Source organism: Empidonax traillii, unplaced genomic scaffold, assembly GCF_003031625.1.
Source record: "Empidonax traillii isolate 1590-97213 ecotype Southwest subspecies unplaced genomic scaffold, ASM303162v1 scaffold88:size1181550, whole genome shotgun sequence".
Lineage (NCBI taxonomy): Eukaryota > Metazoa > Chordata > Aves > Passeriformes > Tyrannidae > Empidonax > Empidonax traillii.
In genome coordinates, this window is record NW_020955281.1 from 232,041 (window position 1) to 255,244 (window position 23,204).

Genomic DNA, 23,204 nt, shown 5'->3' on the forward strand with positions numbered 1-23,204 from the left:
AAAGTACAACAGGAATATCTTGTACTTGTCTCTGAACCTTAGAGGTAAAGACATGGAAAAAAATCCCCAGAAGAACAACATGAGGTGTAGGAAGAAAATGAGGCTTAAGAAGAGAGGAAAAAAACACACAATAAATAATTGGGTTATGTTTAGATTGGTGAAATAAAAAATATTGGTGGTCAGTAAGGTCATGAAAAATAAAGTCATCTTGTCTCATATGTTCTCCCACCCACTTCTCTCCTTTGAATCTCTGGGGAATGTATCATAATAAAAGTCTGAAAATATGAACAACTGGGTTTTTTTTTTCCTTCAAACAATGAGCAAAGCAAGCAGCTAGTCTTGGCTATAGCCTTCCACTGTTATGTGGAGAAGCAGATACATTCTTCCCTCTACCATCAGAAGTGAAAAACACTGCTGACATTTTTTTTGGCAGGAATGTATGATGCTCCCAATCAAATAATAGTGTCTTCACAGTACATGGTATCATCTTAGTTCAAATGCACATAGCTGGTTCTGAAGGAAAAAACATCTGTGGGAAACCTAGGAAAGGAAAAAGAAGTGTTCAAAAAGATGCTGTAATGGTGCTAGAGGGCAAATTTACCTGTGGACGAATGGCTTGGGAGAGTCAGATTCTGCAAATCAAATGCAGGCAGCACCCTCAAGAGCATATATCCTAAACATCAAGACAGAAGTAGCCCTGGATCTGCTGAATAAATCTTAAATTTCATGGGCTTTCTAGCTGCTTACAGGTGACAGAGTCTTTGATGCAGCTGTAAGATGGACCCTTCCACCCTATAACAGGTAATGCCACTCCATTTATCATTCAACTGTCATATTTGGTCAGCATATAGATGGGTACTGCCTTTCTCCTTTCTTTAAGGGGAAAGAGGAAGTCCAGTGGATTTCTACGTCTCAATATGCATAAGCTCTGCTACATCTGAATTTTCTAATACACCTTCTTCTGCTATTCTTGTTAGGAAAAAAAAAAAGTGTTTAGGTTCATTTTATGCCCTGCCTCATGCTGATCCATATAGTTAAAAAGTTCTATAGCATAGCTTGAGATTGTGGCAAATCTCACCTAGATATGTCCACTCATGTTTTAAGAGATAATATGGGCCAAAGAATACCTTTTCTTGTACTCTTCTGAGGGTTAATACATTTTAGGTCTTTGAACATAGTCTGTGACATGCCAGCTGACCACAAGACAAGACTGTGTTCCCTGGCCTGTTTTGATTATCAGCATTAATATAACCACTGAATCCAAAACTTTCCATTCATATATCATATTTAATACTCAGTTATCTTAAGTATAATGTCTGAAGGGGTAACACCTTGTTTGGCTCTTCCCTCATCTGTTCTCTGGTAGTAGAGAGACAATTAGAAATAAACCTTCAAATGTTTTAAGCAGACCTGGCAAGCACAGACAACTATAGCTTAAAAGTCTAACATTCATATTTGAAATTTCAGATTTTTGCTACAATAACAAGTCCTAGAGAATCATCATCATCAATTGGTTGATTTTTTTTAATTTTAACTAATATATGATGTCTATAAGGCAAAGACCTAATGTTAATTCTTCTCCATTATTCAAAATATTTTAAAAAGGCTTTATTTTCTTTTTTTTTGTTTAGCCACTTAAGGCATTTTAAGTTTCAGAATTTAATATATCACAGTTCACTTGTACTCTCTGTCAACTTTTAATTTGAACTTTCATTTCTATGTAGTTGTAGACAAAGTCTTCAGCACTTTACTCTGATCTCCTCTCCGTTGCTTTAGATAGGTAAAAACTCTCTCCAGCACTGTGACTGTAAAAATCGTGTGTCTCAGAAGTATAGTTCCTGCATAAAGTCAAGCAGTACCCTTGGGAATTGTTGTGAACAAACCATATCCTTTAAGATACCCATACTGACAGAGAGTGTACTTACTGATCTTTCCTACTGGGATGTTTCTAGATTTTTTTTATTTTTCCAAAGCCATCTAGTGTCGTAATATAAAGGTAGTAAAAGGAGATAGAAAAATAAAAGTCCCTGTGAAAGGAATGAAAACATTTGTAGTCCTACTGTGGTGAGAGGATAAAAGATCTTCAAGTACAAAGAGTGGTGAACCCCCTTCACTCATGCAGCTACTGTCTCATTTTACTCTCCCCTAGACACTTTTAAAAAATATTTCTTGGGGATTCAGATGTAAACCAGAATTTATCTTGTGGAACAATGTGTCCATATGTTTTATTAAACAGCAAAAGCAAGACAACTCAGAATGTGAAAATTCAGTCAACGAGGATTTCGAAGGGGGCTGAAAGCCAACCTCCAATGTTTGGATGAGCTATTTTGTGGAGAGCAGCCACTTGAGCACACAGGATCCTTATTTTGATGCACTTACATTAAAGCTTCATGAACTTACACTTGGGTAGATCATCTACATTTAATATTTCAGCCAATTTATAGATATAATAGTTTTGTAGCATTTCATAATCTCTTTACTGAACTAAATGCATAGAATATTTTAGTTTAGGCATTCTCTGTGTGGAGTCTAAAATAAATTCACAACCTCAGAAATCCTCTCTCTTGTCAATAGCCTCCAAAGACTGCGTTAAATTGTTCATGCACTAATTCATACTAATTCTTATCAACACATCACCTTCATTAGCAAATTAATTACGCTGCATTCACGTCAAATTCAACCTAATATAGGTATACCACAAAAGCCAAGTGTCTAAGGCCCTACTATACACAGCGTATATATATAAACAGGGATTCAATTGCCTAAGCATAAATAACAAGTGCTATTTCAACTTTCTAAGCGCTTGAAATATCCACAGAAGCCTGGTAGATATGATACAGGCTTAACAGCGGTCATGCATTCTTTTGGTCAAGCACTTGAGGGCCAGATGGGATACATTAACATACAGTGTTCCATCAGTGTCCAAGCTCGAGCAATTGAACCCACACTTAGACCTCCACTGAACATAATGATAATTAAAAATATTCTTCCACATACTACTTTTTAAATGTAGATGCCAAAATTTGCATGCCTGTATTCTGGATCTGAACCAGACTCGATCTTGGTTGCACAAACCAAGAGTCTAGAATAATTTGAAGTTAGAAGTGGATTTTCACCAGCTTTCAGTCAATACTGCAGAAGGGGCAGGGGATCCTTTAAATATTTACTCCTACCTGTCATTTTTGTGTGCTTGACTTGAATACTGTAGAATCTCAAACTGGGATGCTATGTTCTGACAACTACATTGTATAGTGTACCCTTGTGAGGAACTGGAATTTTTAATTGCCTTAAAACATTGTTACTATAGCAAGCTGTGCAAAGAAGCCTCCTGCCAGGAAACTGAAGATAAAGCCTGAGGGGAGGAAGCCATAGCCCATCAGAATTTATTTTTCATGGGCTTCTCTTCCCCATCAGTCCCCAAAGGACTAAGACAATAGCAACAATGAAGTTTGTTGTAGACCTCTGGGTGATGAATATAATCTCTTTTTCTTTATCTCTCTTTATTTACTTTTATTCTTTCTCTCTTTTCCCCTTACACATTTTCTTGGATTTCTTTATTCTTTTATATTGTTATATTAATATAGATAATAACAACCAAAATGGCTACATACCTATTTTCCTTCACAACCACATTCTTCTTAAAACCCCCCTATATATATATATAATCTAAATCTATACCTATAAACACTGATCATCTAGCTTTGATGACACAAAACTGGGAGGAGTGACAGATACTGCCATCCAGAGGGACCTCAGCAGTCTGGAGAAAAAGGCTGACAGGAGCATCACAGAGTTCAACAAGGTGAAGTGCAGTCCTGCATCTGGGAAGGAACAACTTCAACACCAGTATATTCTGGGTACAGTCCACCTGGAGGGCAGCTCAGCAGGAAAAGACCTGGCAGTACTGAAGAAAAGGTTTGCAGAGGACAGAGCAAAACTCTTTCTAGGGGTGACCAGTGATAGGACAAGAGGCAGCGGCTGCAATCTGAAACCAACAAAGTTCCATGTGAATATCACTTTTTCACTTTGAGTGTCACTTTGCACAGTTTGCCTCTGTTGTGGATTCTCCATCCTTGGAGATATTTGAACAATGTCCTGCATAGACAGCTCTAGGAAGCCCCATTTGAACAGGGTGGTTAGACCAGATGTCCTCTAAAGGTCCCTTCCAACCTCTGCCATTCTGTGATTTTGAAAATTTTGTCCAAAATAGATTTCCAGCTTTGTCCTATGGAGATTGGTAACAGGGGTTCCATACGAGACCCCTCCACTGGTCTCCATAGGAGGCCAGTATTGTTTAATGTCTTCATCAGTTATATAAGCAAAGGGGTTAAGTGCACCACCATCAAGTTTGCAGACCACACCAAGATGTGTGGTGCAGTTGACACATTGGAATCTATCCAAAGGAACCTGAACAAGCTTGAGGAACAAGTGCATGGGAACCTCATGAGGTTCAACAAAGTCAATTGCAAGGCTCTGAGTAAGGGAAATCCTGGGTGTCAATACAGGCTGTGGGATGAATGGATTGAGAGCAGTCCTACCAAGAATGAGTTGGAGGTACTGTTTGAAGAAAGGCTGGACATGACCTGGCAATGTGAACTTGCAGCCAAGAAAATCAACTGTATTCTGGGTCACATCAAAAGAAGAGTGATTAGCAGATCAGGGGATGTGATTTTGCCCCTCTGCTTCACTGTCATAAGACCCTACCTGGTGTGTTGCATCCAGTTATGGAAACCCCAATACAAGAAGGATATGGAGCTGTTAGAGTGGGCCCAGAGGAAGGCCACAAAGATGATTGGAGGGCTCTAGCACTTTTCTTAGGTGGAGAGGCTGAGAGAGTTGGGTTTGTTCAGCCTGGAGAAAGGAAGGCTCCGGGGAGACCTCATTGAGCTCTTTCAGAACCTGAGGAGGTTTTAAAAGAAAGATGGGGACAAGCTTTATCAGGGCCTGTTACGATAGGACAAGTGGTAATGGTTTTAAAGTAAAAGTGAGTCAATTTTGTTTAGATATGAGGAAGAGGTTTTTTACAATGAGGATGGTGAGAAACTGGAGCAGGCTGCGCAGAGACGTGGATGCCCCATCCCTGGAAACATTCACTGTCAGATGGGATGGGGCTCTGAGCAGATTGATCAAGTGGAAGATGTCCTTGCTTATTGCAGAGGGATTGGAATAGCTGACTGTGGAGGTATACAGCTGTGGAGCCTAGTAGCAAGGAAAAGAATGTAAATAAGAAGTGAACATCCAATCATATATGAAGGCTGCTAATAATATATAGATAACAGAGCTAAGAATAGTTTTGGTATGTAAGATTCTACAGTCAGAGTGTGAGTGCAGCTGTGTGAGAACAAGACGTGATACACTGGACGAAGCAATAAAAAGTTGAATGTAGGCCATCATCATAAAGTGCCCAGTTTTTATTTAATGGTCATCCTCAACATACTACAACAGCTGATCTTGAAAGATCCCTTCCGACCCAGACTATTCTGAGTCTGTAATTCTATAATTCTATTCTACATCCACTTGCTAACTTTGTCTTTCCCTGCCCAGGTTTGATTTGTCATTGACTGGAAATTAACAGAAGAGTGACTCCATTTCGCATTTCAGACACACAATAGTTCAAACAAGAGAGAATTATATCATTTCAGTCAAGGAATAGGGTCCTCATTCTCTTAATTACCTTTCTCCATTGATCTCATAGATGTAACATGTAGGGCATGATCCAAATTCAGTAAGGACATCAACATCTAGGAACTAGGAATTACAGATTAAAACACAAAATATAAATCATACATAAGTTTTGAGAATAGAGTACCTGAAAGTACATTTGACATTTCATGCTTATTTTCTAACATTTTTCCCCCTCTGGAAACGCTGTTGTGCTTGACCTTAAAGCAAAAATTGATTAAACTTTATAGGAAATACAACAGACAGTTAGATTTGGTTTGGTTTGTTTGTGGTTTTTTTTTTGTTTGTTTGTTTGTTTGTTTGTTTGTTTTTGTTTTTTGTTTGTTTTTTTTTTTTAGAATTAAACTCATTAATATATAGGTAATACTAATGAAAATAAATAATTGTACTGTACAGGAGGAAAGTAAAAAACATATTATATGATCAGTACCCAAATATTACAGAGAATGTTCTTCTGACCTTGAGATATAACATCATTTGTTACTATTAAGCTGCTGGCAGAAATATTTACATGGCAGCTTGCATTTTGGAGTTCCAGGAGAATGATTTGGACCTCAGTATATATGTTCTTTTTCTACTTCATCAACAATTAAAAGGTTAAAGAAACTCTAAACTTATCTGGAAATCTAATTCATATTTTATCACAGTAGTCTTGCAGCCACATGCAGGGTGAAAATGTGATTTAAGTTCTGTTTAGTTTTTCGTGTAAAACAACGTATCAGAAAATTCTCTTTTATTACAAATTAATTCATTCACCTAATAACAACACTAATTCATGCACATTACTGATATAATAAGAGAAATATTGTGCTACTGACTAATAGTAATATAAACTCCTTGATTTTTTCTTGTATCTTTAATGAATTCCTAAGTATGCTATTTGTTCAGTAGTTTAAATACCATGTCTAGACATGAATATATTATGAAGTATAAGGGCTACATTTATGATCAGTTTTCCATTCTCATCTATACTTGACCATTTTCCTCCCCTCTCCTCTCCTCTCCTCCCCTCTCCTCTCTTCTCCTCTTCTCCTCTCCCTTCCGCTCCTCTCCTCCCTTCTTGTATGTGATCAATTTTGAGGACCTAGAAATTTCAAGATATATCTCATCTTTCATGTGAAGATTAACGCTACTGTTCAAAATCTATTTTCTATACACATCAAACATTAGTTGCACTTCCTTCTTCATGCTCTTTCTTCCTCACTTGCCTTGATCTGTTCTTCAGGGTCGAAGAAAAAAAACTCACAAATTTTGGCTTGGCTTTTGGAGGTCCCCCAAATCAGTTCACAGAATTTGGAGGCAGTGTTGCTAAGGCTGACACTGATAACTCTAGTGTTACAACCACATCCAAGTGAGTTCTGTGCCTTTCTGAGAAGATCTGCTGGTTTCTAAATAACATAAAAACAGCAGGATTTATTAGATAACACAAAGCAAATTTCTTTACTCAAGCTATATATCTAGTGTTCTGTCCTTCATTGCCAAGTCATTACTTTTCCCCCTTAGTTTCCTGTGAAGTTGAGATAAAATACTAAGTAATTAACATCTGCAAAGTACAATATAAATGACATCAGGCACCAAAATTACACACTGCCTTGCAGTATAGCTGGTAACCTAAATATTTGATTATTTTTTCTCTTTCTCTTAGTAAACCATATATTTCATTACCTTAGAAATTGTAGGAAGGACAAGCCAGACACAGGTATATGCCTATTTCCCTGTTTACAAGCAATCTGGTAGAACTGAAAGTGGCATTCATGATATCCTCTTTGTAAAAGCAACACAAAATTCTAGTAAGACTTGCCAGATCTGAACAAATCAATGAACCCTTCTCACTGTCAGGCTGGCAGAACACACACTGTTGTGACTGTTAATAAGGAAATTTGACAGTGAAAGTGAACACTTATTTTTCGGGCCTTCTACAGTGTGTTCTAGCAAACTGTTATAATGGGGTGTTTAACTAATAGTATGTATATATTTTATTATATGAATATCTTTTATTAGTACTTTATGAATATCTTTTATGGGATCTGATATATTTCAGCTTCAGACTCTACGATGGTAGGTCTTCATAAGGTTACTTCTATTCTTTATCTTGGTCAATCTGAAGAGGATAAGTGTCAAGATGTATTGAACTTCTATGTTAAAGAACAGTGCTAGATATTACCATGAGGGGAAAAAAAAAAGAAAAAAAGAAAAGGTATGACATTTAAACTTTCTGGATTCGGGTGGTTTTGTTCAGTATAGCCCATAGTTTTTAATATCCTCTGACATACTTTTCCCTTTGGATTTGATTAAAAAAAGCCTTATATCTACATACTTGGAGAAATATATGCTTAGGAAACATAAACCTAAGTCCGTTCGTTGTTATACTCACGAGAGTCAGCAACAAATACAACAAAATCTGTCTTTTCTAGCCACAGAAAACTTTGGTTCTTTTCCTCGCAAAGAAAACAGTTGTGCTCATAAAGATGTCTAAGGTTATTCTTTGGCTTCTAGCTGTTACACTGTTCAGTTTCAGACTCAACACATCTCCACACAAGTGAAGTGATGAGATCTCATACTTGAATTATTGAAGAAAAGTAATTTTAAAAAGCTTGAGAGCATTGCTGCAGTGCAGAGAAATAATAATATTTGCTCTCTTACTCTGAGCTTTTAACCATAAATAAAATATGATTGTCTTCTACAGACATTGTACAGAACTTAACATACAGAAAGAATGTAGTGAGTTGTCTTGAATACCCAGCATGGTGTGAATTTGCCTCCATCTGCATCAGCTGATAGTTATGAGTTAAGTTGCTTGGTATAATTTCTTAAATAGTAAATATGTAAATAGTTTATTTTTCAAATAATTTTAATGATATCTTACCATTTTCAGAACTGACCAAGTAGAATTTGCAGAATACATTTTCTTGTAATAACATTATCAAAATTCTTCAAATAATTTCTTCATTTTACAATTGTTTTGATGCAACAATTTCATTATGTCTTCAAAACGTAATACTAAAAGTATTGGAGCCAGTACCAGCCCCTGGGCTACAGTATTTGTGACTGGATTTCTTCTTCTCTTTACACTGCTGCTGACAACTTTCTGAGCCTGGAAATTCAGCTCATTTTCAGTCCACTTTAACGTCCACTTATCTGGTACATACTTAATCAGCTTATCTATGAGGATTTCATGGGAGAAAGTTTCAAAGGCTTTGCTGAGGTTAAGATAAACAACATTGACTGTTACTCCCTCATCCACGCCAATTATTTAATTGTAGAAGGCTATTGGTTTGATTAAACATCATTCCCACTTTAAAAATCCATGCCACACAACCACCTTGTCCTTTCCATGTTTAGAAAGGGTTTCTAGAGTGATTTGCTGCATCCCTTTCCCAGCGACTGAGGTGAGGCTAACTGTCATTTAGTTCTTCCTGTCCTTCCTCAAGATACCAGTAACAGTTTCTTCAACACCTTATCAAGTTGTCCTCATCACCATGAACTTAAAAATATTATGTAAAGTTGCCTCAAAATTATATTGACCAGTGTTGTGGTTTAACCCAGCAGGCAGCTAAACACCACGGAGCCCTAAACACCACTATTCCTGCAGTGGGATGGAGGGGTGAATTGGATAAAAAGGGTAAAACTCATGGATTGATATAAAGACAGTTTTATAGGACAGAAAGGGAAGGAAAAAAATAATAATGATAAAAGAATATACAAAACAAGTGATACACAATGCATTTGATCATGACCTGTTGACCATTAATCAGCCAGTCCCTGAGCATTGGGCCACCAGTTTTATTGTTCATCATGACATCATATGCACAAAATCTCCCATTCGCCAGTTTAGGTCAGCTGTTCTGGGTGTGTCCACTAAAAACTTCTTGTCACCCCAAGCCTCCTTCCTGGCAGGGCAGTATGAGAAGCGGGAAAGTCCTTGACTTAGGGTAAACACTGCTTTGCAACAACTAAAACATCAGTGTTTTATCAATATTATTTTCACCCTAAATCCAAAACACAGTGCTGTACCAGCTACTTAGGAAGAAAATTAACTCTATCCCCCCTTGTCCAGAAGCTCCATGCTTTACTGGGTGTTACACTTCTATTTTAGACTTCAAGAGATTTCACCCATATGAACCCTTGCAAAATCTTTGATTCTTTGATATCTTGAGTTCACCTTCAGAGAAAAACTAAACATTTTTCTCTAAGAGATTTCTTTTTCTTTGGTGATATAATAAGTATTTCAGGAAAAAGGGTTTCACAGAGATAACATGTAAACAAAGGAAAAGCATTAAAACAGATTACTGAGACTAGAAAGCACTGCTATAGTAAGGGAATCTTTGTTACACCCGGCAAACACACATTCCATAAACTTAAGTAAAATACTGAAAATTGGTGCTTAAATTTCCCTCAAGAGTAAAAAATAGAGATTAAGAGAAGAAAGAATAAAGAGAGAAAGAGAGGAGAGAGACATCTTTACCACTCTGGACGTCCCATGTTGACAGGTCAAGAGGGAAGAGTTCAAGGTGAAGTGGAAACCATGTGCATGTCAATTTATAGACTGGCCATTGTGGCCACTCCTTCTAGGAGCCCTTTGTCTCACTGCCACTCAGTGTTCCCCTTGCCAAAGTGAAGGGTGCCACAGCCAATTAGAGGCTCCAGGGGGTGGGGGGGGCCACCAGATAGACCTTGCTGACAGACCAGACGTGGTTTTCCCTGCCATGTGCTCTGCATGGACACAGCCTTGTTGGCTGCAGCCCTAGGCCTGGCCCTTCGTCTCCCAGTCACCCCTCTCCCCCATATGCTTACAAAGTGGTTCTGACCTGATAATAACAAATCTGGTGTCTAACATCCAGACAAAACCAGGACAGCTAGTACTTGTGGGCTAATCCTACTAGGCCTTGTAGACTTGCATACATTCAGTTTGTTTAAATGTTCCCCAAGCTCATCCTCCTCCAACAATGGTAAGTCCCCTCTCCTCCAGACTTTCCTTTTGGAAAAGACGGACATGATGAATGCATTGAGTACTTTGTCCTTTTTTATGACCTTTGTCACTAGGTCTCCTCTCCCATACTGCAATGGACTCACATTTTCTCTAGTCTTCCTTTTGCAGATTATATACTTGTAGAATCCTTTATGTTTGCCTTCACATCTCTCATCAGATTCAACTCCAGATGGCCTTTGGTTTTCCTCAGCTCATTTGTTTATGTTCAGAGTATTTATATTTATCCTGGATCATCTGCCTCTTCTTCTACCTCTTGCATGTTTTCTTTCTAAGTCTGAATTAAATCAGATTCTCCCTGTTCATCCATGAAGCCCTCCTACTTCCTTTGCTTATTAATTGCTAAGTAGTTGCACTCCCTATCATAATCATCAATAAAAAGTTCACATGAACTGCATGTGAATATAGCTAAGAAGGTTTCAAAGGTGGTTTTTTTTTTCAAAATAATATAATTAAAAATAGTTTTTAAAGTTTAAGAGCGTTCTAAGATTATTTTTTATTATATTCTTTATTCTGCTGTTAAAAAGGTTTCATCAGAAGAAGGTGTATGTTACATTGCTAAATCTAAACAGCACTAAATATGAACAGTGGTTTGAACTTTACCTGAAATTCTTCTAAATACTTTTCTGTGTGGTAAGCAAAGAAGCTGAAGTCACGATCTAAACCAATAGAACAATGTAAAAGTTGTATACTGCTAAAAGTTGCAGTCACCTAAATTTATTTAATTGTAGCAGTAAATTCAGTTGCACACAAAAAAATCATAGAATCATAGAATATCCTGAGTTGGAAGGAATCCAGAAGGGACCCAAACAGGACAACCATAAGAATCACATGGTGTACCTGAAACCATTGTCTAAACCGTTTTTGCAAAATGTGCATGAGATGTGCTGGAGACCACAGCACTCATGAAGGGCATTCAAACATAACAAAGATTAACATAATAGCATTGGGAGATTTGTGTCTTCTTCGTCCAGAAGTCAGAAGCCAGGTAATGTGCCTCAGGCCACAGTTTCAAATGATGACATCTGTGTACGGTCAAATGACTCAAACCATCATGACTTTACATGAGATAGTCTTCTTATCTGCATTATAAGTAGTGGTGGTATAGTCAGTGGAGCCATGAGTGGGAATGCATATTTGTACTGGCAAGGCACTTACTGCCACTAAATCTGAAGAACACCCCTCTGGTATTCAGCTGCACACCCATAGATGTCTAATGACACTTAGAGCAGTGTGTGACATCTCCGAATTATATGCACTTGCTCTGCTAATGTACCGGTCATGCACAATCCTCATGGATCTCGCATCTCACTTTTCCATTCCATGTAGATATCTCTGACAAGAAAAGGGATCTCATATGATAGTATATGTGTGTTTCTAGACTACTGAATTGAGCCTAAAGTTTGGACTGCTGTTTGGAATGGTCCCTTATTCATAGAACTATTTTGTGGTGTTGGCCATCTGTGGAAATAAGAGAAAAGAACTGTGTCAACAATCTTGATCCTTCTATTAGTAAAACTAAATGCAATTTTTACTGATTCACCTTATGAAAATATTTCCCGTAATTAAAATGAGAAGTGCTTTGAACAAAAACATAGATAGAACTAGCTGATAGCAAATTTTGTTTCCATTAAAATGAAAATATGCTGCTATACCTGGTCACATAGTAGCTGGTCATTTAATTCACTGTCTGGAGGTGCATTTAAATGCCTACATTGATGTATAAAACACAATAAATTTCAGTCTGTGACCCACTGAACATTCATGAAGAGTAAGTGACACACCTAGCAATGAAATTAAGGTTTCAGACATTTCTTTACATTGTAAACTTAAACTACAATAATACCCTTAGGAAAATGCATATTAGTTGTTGTGTTTCACCCTTGCCCTCTTCTAAGCAGAATTACTAATATATCATAAATTATTTGGACTGGTGTTATAATTTTTTAGATAATAACTTCCAGAGGAAATTTAAACCAGCTTTAAGAACAAGAAACAATTTTTTGCCGATGTGTGCAGCCTTAAGGAAGTCTTACTTTCATCCTCCAGAAAAGGATTGAAGATGAAGGGGACAGATGAGAACTTTTCTCACTAATGCTGTTAGAAGATTTGCAGCTGAAGGCCTTCTTACAGAAAAAACAGAAGTAAAAGTATTCTCCTTTCATCCATAATTATTAACACTACTTCCCTACCCCCCCCCCTTATTATTTCTATAAATAGAACTTGAGGAAAATATATTGCTAATTCAGTATAATATTTTCTCTATTTTGCAATTTCTCTGCTAGACATAATGGAAGTTTTTTTAAGGCCAAGTGTAATGAATTCCATCATCTTATTTAACATTTTGAATACCACAAATTTAGAATTGTATCCACTGTATTCTGTCATGAGCTTATTAATATGTAGAAGTGATTGATGAGAAATGGAAGTTGAGCTGTATTGAGGAATAAACTATAAACAAGGTTTTAATGTCTATGTAAGTTGAACGTAATGTAAACAAAACTTTTAACAGAACATGGGTTTTCAGTGCCATGTCTTAGAGATAAAAAGGTCATTCCATTTAAGCAATGTGCAAACCTTGAGTTTTAGAAACCTGATCAGTTGGTCCATTTTGGTATTTCTTTAGTAATTTCATCAAGTGCTATTACTTACATGGTTGATTGCAATATTATGAAGAATTTACTAAGCATATAACTTTACTAGAATAAGTAAAATAAGGTTTTTAAAAGATACAGAAAAAAAATAAGGAAGACATACAGGGAAGTAATATCATTAATCTATGGTTGATTTGGAAGCTACGTCAAGATGTTGACTCTGGGGAGAGGTTAGTGTGAAAGCCTTGTTATATGATTGCTTTCTATAGGAATTTTGCAAAGCAGCTGCAAATAATCCCCAAAATGTTAGCTTTATTTGAGTTTTCTGTGTTCCACTTTAGGGGTAGGGGATGAATGTGCTACATTACTTCCAAAAAAAGCAAAAAAAATGACACTGTAAAATTGGTGAGAAGGCTACAGGTGAAATCGTGTCCTCTTTGAAGTAAGTGGAACTAGGATTTTACCTCATAAAGCTATTCAAATTGCATTGAAATTGAACTTCCATGGACCTTCTCATGAGACCAGGATGTGAAAATGAAAGTGTAAATCCTATTCTCAAAAACCTTGTAACAATTAAGCAGTTTTATTTTATCTGTGCAAAAAAATTCTGAGAAGGTATCCATTAACAAAAAAAAAAAAAAAAATCTGTTGAATAGGCTTTTTAAAACAGTTCAGTGATAGGTTCTATCTTTTTTGGATATATTAGAGTGCTAAGACTTTCAGATGTATTTGAAGTTGCTGATACTCTTCTGTGTACTTTGAGAAGAAAGCCTATACTGTTTCCAGAAGAACAGCAGTCCTAGTGTGAAAGTCAATGGCCTGAGGCATAAATATGGAAATTAAAATTTTCCATTAACAATAGAAAAGGTGACTAATTACCCTTGATTTTAAATACAGAGAACAGATTAACAGAAGAGTAAGCTGCTACCACAGAAAACAAACATCTTACAGAACTTATCACAGTTTGTATTCTCTGAAAAAAACAAAGTTTCTACAAAAAGCATGTTTGTGACATTAAAAACAGCTAGCAGTGTTCCTGAGAGTTGAGTGACTTACTTTTTTTCCAGGCAACTTCTAACATCTCCATTTTTATTTTTTTAAACCTGTGATTATCTTGCACTGTCAAAACCCATTTACATAGATTTTCATACAGGTCTGACAACAGTAGTTGGAAGTAAAGATTACTGACTCACTTAACATTAAAAAAAAAAGACAGCATTTATCAAATACTGTTTGCCATCATGATTCCCAGGTTCATCGTTTAAGTTTCTGAAACCTACAGAAAAATTCAAATAGCTCTACCAGGGGCAAAACAGATGTTAAAATTATTAAGTAGCAATGGAGTACTTCTACTATTTAAATGGTCTTAACTTTATTTGGTTTTGTACTGGTTTTGAATGGGGTAGAGTTATCTGAATTTTTCAGTAGGCCTCTTCAGCTTTCTTCACAGCAGCTAGTATGGGACTGTGCTTTGGATTTATGCCGAATACAGTGATAATAATACAGAGATGCTTTTGTGATTTCTGAGCAGAGCTTACACAAAGACCTTTTCTGATTTTCATGCAACCATGCTGGCAAGGAAGTTTGGGGTGCATGAGAGGTTGGGAGGAGACACAGCTGGGACAGGTGACCCAAACTGACCAAAGGGATATTCCATACCATATGACATCATGCTCAGTATATATGGCCAGCCTCTTCACGAACGAAGAACCAGGGAAGGTCTTTCCACCTTCCAGCCTGCACAGTGGATTTTTTAGGTGAGACACAGTGTGCGCGGAACTGAGCCCACCCTTTAATCCTGAGGTTCATCTGCCGGGGCCAAGCACGCTTGGATGGTGGCAGCGAGGTCCTCAGGACGTAGATGGATTGCCTTATGGGCTAACGAGCTCCATCTGCCCGGGGAGGGGCCCCGACCGGGAATCGAACCCGGGTCTCTGCAGTGACAGTGCAGCGCCTTTCCTCTAGGCCACCAGGGGCTCCCGCTCAGTATATAAAGCTGGGGGGAAGAAGGAGAAAGGGGGAATGTTTGGAGTGGACTTGGTTGCTGGCTGGGATTAAACCATGGCAGTTATTTATTTTACTTTGTTTGTCAGTAGATCCATTATCTTGTCTCAATAATATTAGATCGTAGAATCATAGTATGGTTTGTTTTGGACATGACCTTAAAGATCATGTTGTTCCACCCTATGTGTCATAAGCAGGGACATCATCAACTAGACCAGGTTGCACCTCATCTAACCACAGGAAATCTGTTCAAGTGTCCTCACAGTAAAGAATTTCTTCTTAATGTCTAATAGAAATCTACCCTCTTTCAGTTTAAAGTCTTTATCCCTTGTCCTATCATTACATGTCCTTAAAATAGTCCCTCTCCCTTTCTTGTGGACCACTTTTAGGTACTGGAAGGCTGCTCTAAGGTCTCCCTAGAGCCTTCTCCAAGCTGAACAACCTTAACTCCCTCAGGCTTTCCTCCTGGGAGAGGTGCTTAAACCCTTTGATCATCATTTTGGTCTTCCTCTGGACTCACCCAGCAGTTCCATTTCCTTCTTATGCTGAGGGCCCCAGAGATGAAAATAGTACTCTATATGGGGTCTCACAAGAGCAGAATGGTTATACTTCTTTTGATGCAGCCCAAGGTAAAGCTGGCTTTCTGGGTGGCAGGCACACATTACTTGTCAAACAACACCTCGAAGTCTTTCTCCTGATAGCTGCTCTCAATCCATTCTCTGCCCAGCCTTGTATTTGTGCTTGGGATTACCCTGAAACGTGTCCAGGACCACACATTCATCTTTATTGAACTTCGTGGTGCCAAGCTTATCAGGGTGGCACCTAGATGGCACCCTCCAGTGTGTTGATTGTAGCTGTTTGCTGTCACGCATCACCTCCTTGTTTTTCATGTCCCTTAGCATAGGGCAGAGAATCTTACTGGACACAGAGGTGAGACTGAGATCTAGTACTGTTTATTTGAAATTTTTCTTTTTCTGGGATAGAGTTGAAATAACATTTTGTGATTATTTTAAAAGAGAAAAGGGAATGGCCACAAAAGTACTTCAGTAAAAAAAAACGAAACAAAATAAAAGATCCAGGACTTGTGAAGAGAAGCAGTCTTTAGTGCACTTCTTGTTCATACGTACTTGCAAAATCAGTTTTGCATTTGTGCTGGTTGATTCCCCTTTATTAGGGAAATAGGTAATTTTATTATGATCCCTACTTGCTTTTTCTTCCTTTTAATCTTTATAGTGGCATAGATCTGAAGTCTCATTTAAGTATTCTATACCTCAAAAAGCTCACTTTCTCTAGTCTATTTGGAAAATTGTTGGCTGTTATTTGTACATTTGGAAGATCAGGTTTCTCAGCGTTTTAATTTTACAGCTCTCTAAACTTGCAGTTTAGTAGGCAGCCTTTACATTTTGCAACACACAAACTCATAGAACTTGCCCTTTTTTTTTGTTATAACCTATCAACACTAATTCATTGCAATTTCAAGCTGTGTTTCAAGAGTCTGAAACTTCTAAAGCTTTTCTATTCTTTTCCCTCGATATGCTTTCCTTAGTTCTATATTCACATACTGCTTTCATAAGTCTGGGATCTCATAAAAAGATAAAACTAGGCTCAATATGCGTATTTTTCTCTTTATTCCTGTGTATTTTTTGTACTGTAGAAATTTAAAAATTCTATGCTTCATGACATAAAGTTCCCCATACCAGATTCTACTCATCTTCACTGCTGAAGGCAAATATGTTATTTTACAGTTGTGTTTCCTCGTTTAATTTCTGTTCTTCAAAGTCCCTTTTATTTTTTAACCTATTTTTCTGTAATAAAATTACAAGACTATACTTACATGCCTTTTTTCTATCATGGACTACTTTTAGTCATCCTTCCAATATACATTATGACATGAAGTAGAATTAATATACTATACCTTCAAAAAAAATCATTATGCTGCATATTCTAATAGGATACCCTTCAGCTACCTCCCAGATCCATTCCAAATGCTTTGTATTCTGCAAAGGGTTGCCTGCGGAAGGGGAAATAGGGTAGAAGTGATATCTAACCAAGTATCATGCAAGTGTCATCATAAAAAAATCCTCAACAACTAAAACTCAGTTTTTATTCCACTCCATATTTCAAACATTATTCCTAAGTAAAAAATATATTCCCTGTAATTTTATGATTTCATCTTCAAAACGTTCCTGCATTAGATAAGTTTACCTTAAAGCAACTTTTGTGTTTTGACATTTTGACATTTCAATGTTACTGATGACACCAATTGTTACTTTCCAGATCTTGCTTTTGTACACTCTCAGAATTTGTTCTCTTGCTGGCTTCCTTTTCCATGATATTTAAGACAGTGTCATCTGTTGCTCCCTACATTTCATATTAAGGTGTCAGATGTCAAAATTTTTCTATCTTCATATTTTTAATATTTATGGAGTTTTGTTGGTGTTGGTTTATTTGTTTATTAACTGTGTTCTGGATTTTTTTTTTTTTAATAGACATACACAAGTTCACACAGTTGCATTTGGTCGGACATACCAGCATTCATGTCCAGGTATTTTGCTTTTTTTTCAGTCTCTTGTCTTTATTATCAACCACTATGAATTTGTCAGGTTGAAGTATAGGGAAAGAGCAGAGGAATTATAGGTGCTTTTGGACCAAGTACAGGTGGTAGTAGGCTATTCAGAGAATTTGCCATTGCAGTTTAGTAAGTCTTTATTCAACAAGCACAATTCTTCAAATATTTGTAATTTTGGCAATTTATATCCAAGCACTTATAGAAACATTAATCTTCATTCTGAGACACCTAGCACCAAGCCTAATTAAATAAATAAATGTAATATTTCATGATGGATAGCAGAGTGCATCTTTTTCAGCCCCAAAATATTTGACATTTAATAAAGACACCTTCTCAAAAATATGCAGAAAATGAAGTCTCAGCCTACATATTAGATCCTTTGTTAAGTTCTAGAGAGAAAATTAGAAGAATTCACAATAAGAACATTGTCATAAGTAATATTTAGGGCTATAATCCTGCCATGTCTTCACCTTCAAAACTTAGATTTTAAACATTCTATGAGTATTTTGGCTAACAGATGAAACCTAACACCTGTGGTACGACTAAATAGTACTATTTGTCTGCTAATTTTCAGTGCTAAGGCAGCTGTGCATTGGAAAGTGTCTGATACATAAAATTATAGAATTGATAAGGTTGGAAAAGATCTTTTAAGATCATAGAGTCCAACCATTAATCCAGCACTATCTGTCCACCACTAAACCACATCCTTAAGGGTTACATCTACATGTCTTTTAAATACCTCCAGGGGATGAGTACTCAACCATTCCCCTGGGCAGCCTGTTCCAGTGTTTGATAACCCTTTCAGTGGAGATTTTTTCCCAATATCCAGTTTAAACCTCACCTGTCTCAACCTGAGGCCATTTTCTCTTCTCCTGTCACTTATTACCTGGGAGAAGAATCTAATTCCCACCTTGCTACAACCTTCTTTCAGGTAGTTACAGGGAGTGATAAAGTGTCCCCAACCTTCTTTGTTCCAGGCTAAACAACCCCATCTCCCTCAGTCGCTCCTCATGAGACTTCTAGACTTGTGCTCGAGACCCTTCACCAGCTTTGTTATCCTTCTCTGGACATGCTCCAGAGCCTCAATGTCTTTCTGTAGTGAGGGGCCCAAAACTGAACACAGGATTCAAAGTGTGGCACTCACCAGTGCCAAGTACAGAGATACAATCACTGCCCTGCTGGTCACACTATTTCTGATACATGTCATGATGCCATTAGACTTCTTGGCTACCAGGGCACACTGCTGGCTCATTTCCAGTTGGCTGTCAAACAGCACCCTCAGGTCCTTTTCATCTGGGCAGCACTGCAGCCACTCTGTCCCCAGCCTGTAGAGCTGCAGGAAATTGGTATTTGGCCTTGTTGAATCTCATACAGCTGGCCTTAGCCTATAGATCCAGCCTGTCCAGATCTCTCCTTCACAGCCTTCCAACCCTCCATCAGATCAACACCCTTAACCACCTTGGTGTTGCCTGTGAACTAACTGATAGTGCACTCATTCCCCTTGTCCAGATCATTGATAAAAATATTAAACTGTTCTGACCCCAACACTGAGCCCTGGGGAACTGCACTTTTGACCAGCCACTGAATGGATGTAACTCCATTCACCACTGCTCTCTGGGCCATCCATACAGCAGGTGATTTACCCTGTGAACAGTGCACCCATCAAAGCCATGATCAGCCAGTTGATCCAGGAGAATGCTGTAGGAAACAATGTCAAAGGTTTTGCTAAGGTCCAGGCAGACAACATTAACAGTCTTTCCCTCATCCAGCAAGAGTGTCACTTTGTCAGAGAAGGAGACCAAGCAGGACCTACTTTTTATAAACCCACACTGACTGCTTGTACCTGATCCCTGGTTGTCCTGTACATGCCAAATGATGACAGTCAATATGATTTGCTCCATAACCTTCTCCTGCACTGATGTCAGAATGACAGGGTTTTACTTTTCCGATTATTAAAAAGTTCTTCATTATTTTAATTATCAACCATCTTTTCAGAAATTAGCATGCTTTTACTTAGAATGACATTGTGGTTGTTAAAACATCATCTACATAAGTTTTCTGTACATTCTATGTTTATTTTGCAACATACATAGTTTTTGAAGCATATTAGAATTTATATCTGCATATACTAATTTCAGTTATGCACTTGTGTGTTCCAAAGACTTCCAAACAAAGTAGTAAGACTCAAAAAATTAAATATTCTTTTTCTATTTATCTATCTACTCACACAAATATATATATATACTCCACTATATATATAAACTCAAGAAAGTATAATTTCCAGAAGCATTGTACAATTTAAGCCTCTTGTTAAGGATTTTTTAATATATATTCCCTATTCACTCTGCTATAAAAATATCTTGAGTAATTTCACATTTAAAAAGATGAAAAGTTTGATAATGATATCAGTGAAATGCCATTGAATTCAATATATATGAGACAAAACTTTTGGATAGAAGACGGTCAATGAATAACATAAGGAAAAATATAGTGAACTAAGTGTATGAAAAATGAAACTAAAATAAGCTCAATATTTTATAATGACATAATTAAACTGATCACATTTCTTGTGGTTGGATGACCTTAAGAGAAGAGTAATATTCAACATGGCTTAAATTCATTAATTCGTGGTATGTATCTAATTCTGCATACCATTTGCATCTGTTTCTGTTGTTCTTGTTACTAAAGAGACATACCTTGATCTAACTGAAGATCAAGTGTTTTTATACACCTTAAAAAATATAGATGAAAGAGGCATGATTGTCAGTCTTACAGGAAAAAAATATGTTCTGTTATGCTATTACCATCCTACAATATAACGTCTCACAAACTAAATGTAATTTTGGGGGGATATTGAAGTATAAATTTTATTATTGAACACATAAGTATAGCATTTACTTATATTTTTACATTCTGTATGAAAAAAATGTAATTGCTTTACTTTTGGTGTCATTTGACATTTCTTAGAATCTGGAGTTTTGTTTATTTTAGTCATCCAGCAGTTGCTTGGAAGATCACTTTTCCTAGTTGTTAATGCAAAGAACAAGATTGCTGAGATAGAATGAGAGTGAAAGCAAGGAAAACCTAGAGAGGAATGATGAGAGAGATATGACATAAGCAAAATTATTCAATATTTTATATGTTGTGGAACAGCTGAATAGTTTCACCCAAAGCTCATAAATAGTCTTTATGTCTCCTAGCTGTAACTCTGAGCAAAGACTGGAATATAACATGAAAAATATATGTAAACTGTGTACATGTCTCATCTAGAAACAAATGGTTATGGCTTCAGTTTATTTACCAAGTGGAGTCCCATTCTGGTGCCATGCAATTAGCACAGTAGCATAGAGAGCATTTGAGATATATTGCTAATTAATTGTTAATAACCTGCTGGGAACATAACCAAGACAGACACTTAATTGCAAAGCTAGTTATCAAGAGAGGCAGAGAAAATGATTTAAAGGTTTTAATCAGAATTCTGCATACAGTTTTCTTCCTCTCTATATAACATATACATGTATCATACAATATCAAGAGATTTGTGTTTATAATGTGAATTCCATCTGAAAAGTTTATGTTACAAGTTCTGTGAAGCTCAGCACACTTAGGACTAAGCTTAGTAAACAAGAGAGAAAATTATGTAGACATGCAGATAATCAATAAAACACTTGAAGTAGAATTCACAGTCAGAAAGTCTGTCAGAAGGACACTGACAAGTGAGTTCATCAGATTCTGTAGAGAAAAATAGTGAGTTGCTGATGATAAAAACAAAGAATCACAATAACATTAAAATTTTTGTTTGTTTGTTTGAAATTTAAGGATATGATCTGGGTAAGAACAGAATTCTTTTCATGCATATAAAGATGTTACTAATCCTCAACCTTTCACTATTGAAATGTATTCTTATGATTCTAGTGCCTTTTACAGAAGAATAAAGTATCTGTAAAGGGCATCAGATATCTATGACTGGAAGTAGAGGATAATTATTGCCTACCTACAGAAATTCTTTTCATGTAATAAGGTGACTATAGCCCTTTGTCAAGGACAATTTTCAAAAATGCAAGAGCCAGCTCTAGGGAGGTGGAGAAATAACAGAACTGGCTGGAGACAGCTGGCAATTTTGTTCTGGTCCTGCCAGGTGTAATAATAAAAGTGGGGAAGAGGAGGGAAAGAGGAAAAATGAAAGCAAATGAGGAAGGCAGAAAAGGAAGACAAAGACCTTTCTTAAAGCATACCCACACTGAATGTCAAGTATTTGAAGAAATATTGAAAAGTAGAATATCTTTTTTGAAAACTGAAATTTTAACTAATCTGTCACTTCTAAACATAGATGAAGACCCACTTTGAATGCCTTTTATTCCTATTTACTTCTATGTTTGAATTATTTTGAGTTAGAGAACTGTGAAAATAACCTATTGTGAAGTCTGTAACACTGGTGAAAGAAGAAATGGCCAAAGCAAGGAAGCAGAATACACTGAAATTGTGAAACTAAGTCCTGTCCAGCAAATTAGATTTTTTTATTTTTAATAAAAGCATTTAAGGTGATAGTAATTCAAGGGAGGTGCTCACAATCCAGAGAGAAGCCAGACGAAAGAAAATGCTGGCCATCCAACCACAAGATGACATGAAACTGGTTTATTCTCTCCAGTCATTATAGAATCAAAAGACTGAGAGAGTTAGGGATGTTCAGTTTGGAGAAAACAAGGCTCCAGGGCAACCTTGTAGCAGCCTTCCAGCATCTAAATGGGACCTACAAGAGAGCTGGAGAGGGACTTTTGGCAAGGACATGTAGAGATAAAAAAAAGGAGGCATGGCTTCAAACTGAAAGAGGGTAGGTTTAGGTTAGAAATTAGGAAGAAATTCCTTATTGTAAGGGTTGTGATGCACTGGAATAGGTTGCTCAGAGAGGCTGTGGATGCCCCATCCCTGGAAGTGTTCAAGGATAGTCTGGTTGGTGCTTTGAGGAACCTGGTCTCATGGAAGGTGCCCCTTCCCTTGACAGAGGGTTTGGAGCTAGATGGTCTTTAAGGTACCTTCCAACCCAAACTATTTTATTATCCTACATTTGCTTCAATTAAGATTATCTATTACGAAACTGCTTTCATTACATTTCTGCTGAATTCTAAATGTCCACATGTGAACGCTCTGATTCTCTGTATCAATACTTTCTGATGGTAAATGTCACTTGAGGAAAAAAAAAAAAAGAGAGACAAAAAAGTCCCAGTAAGAACTTGCGTTCTGTGCAGTAGAAGAGTTTTTACATTTTAAATTCCATTACAGTTGTCAAATACTTTCACCTTTTTTCTTTCTACTTCTCACTTTAACTAAAGTTGTGGTGAAATTCTGTTAACCAGGAATTCAATACACT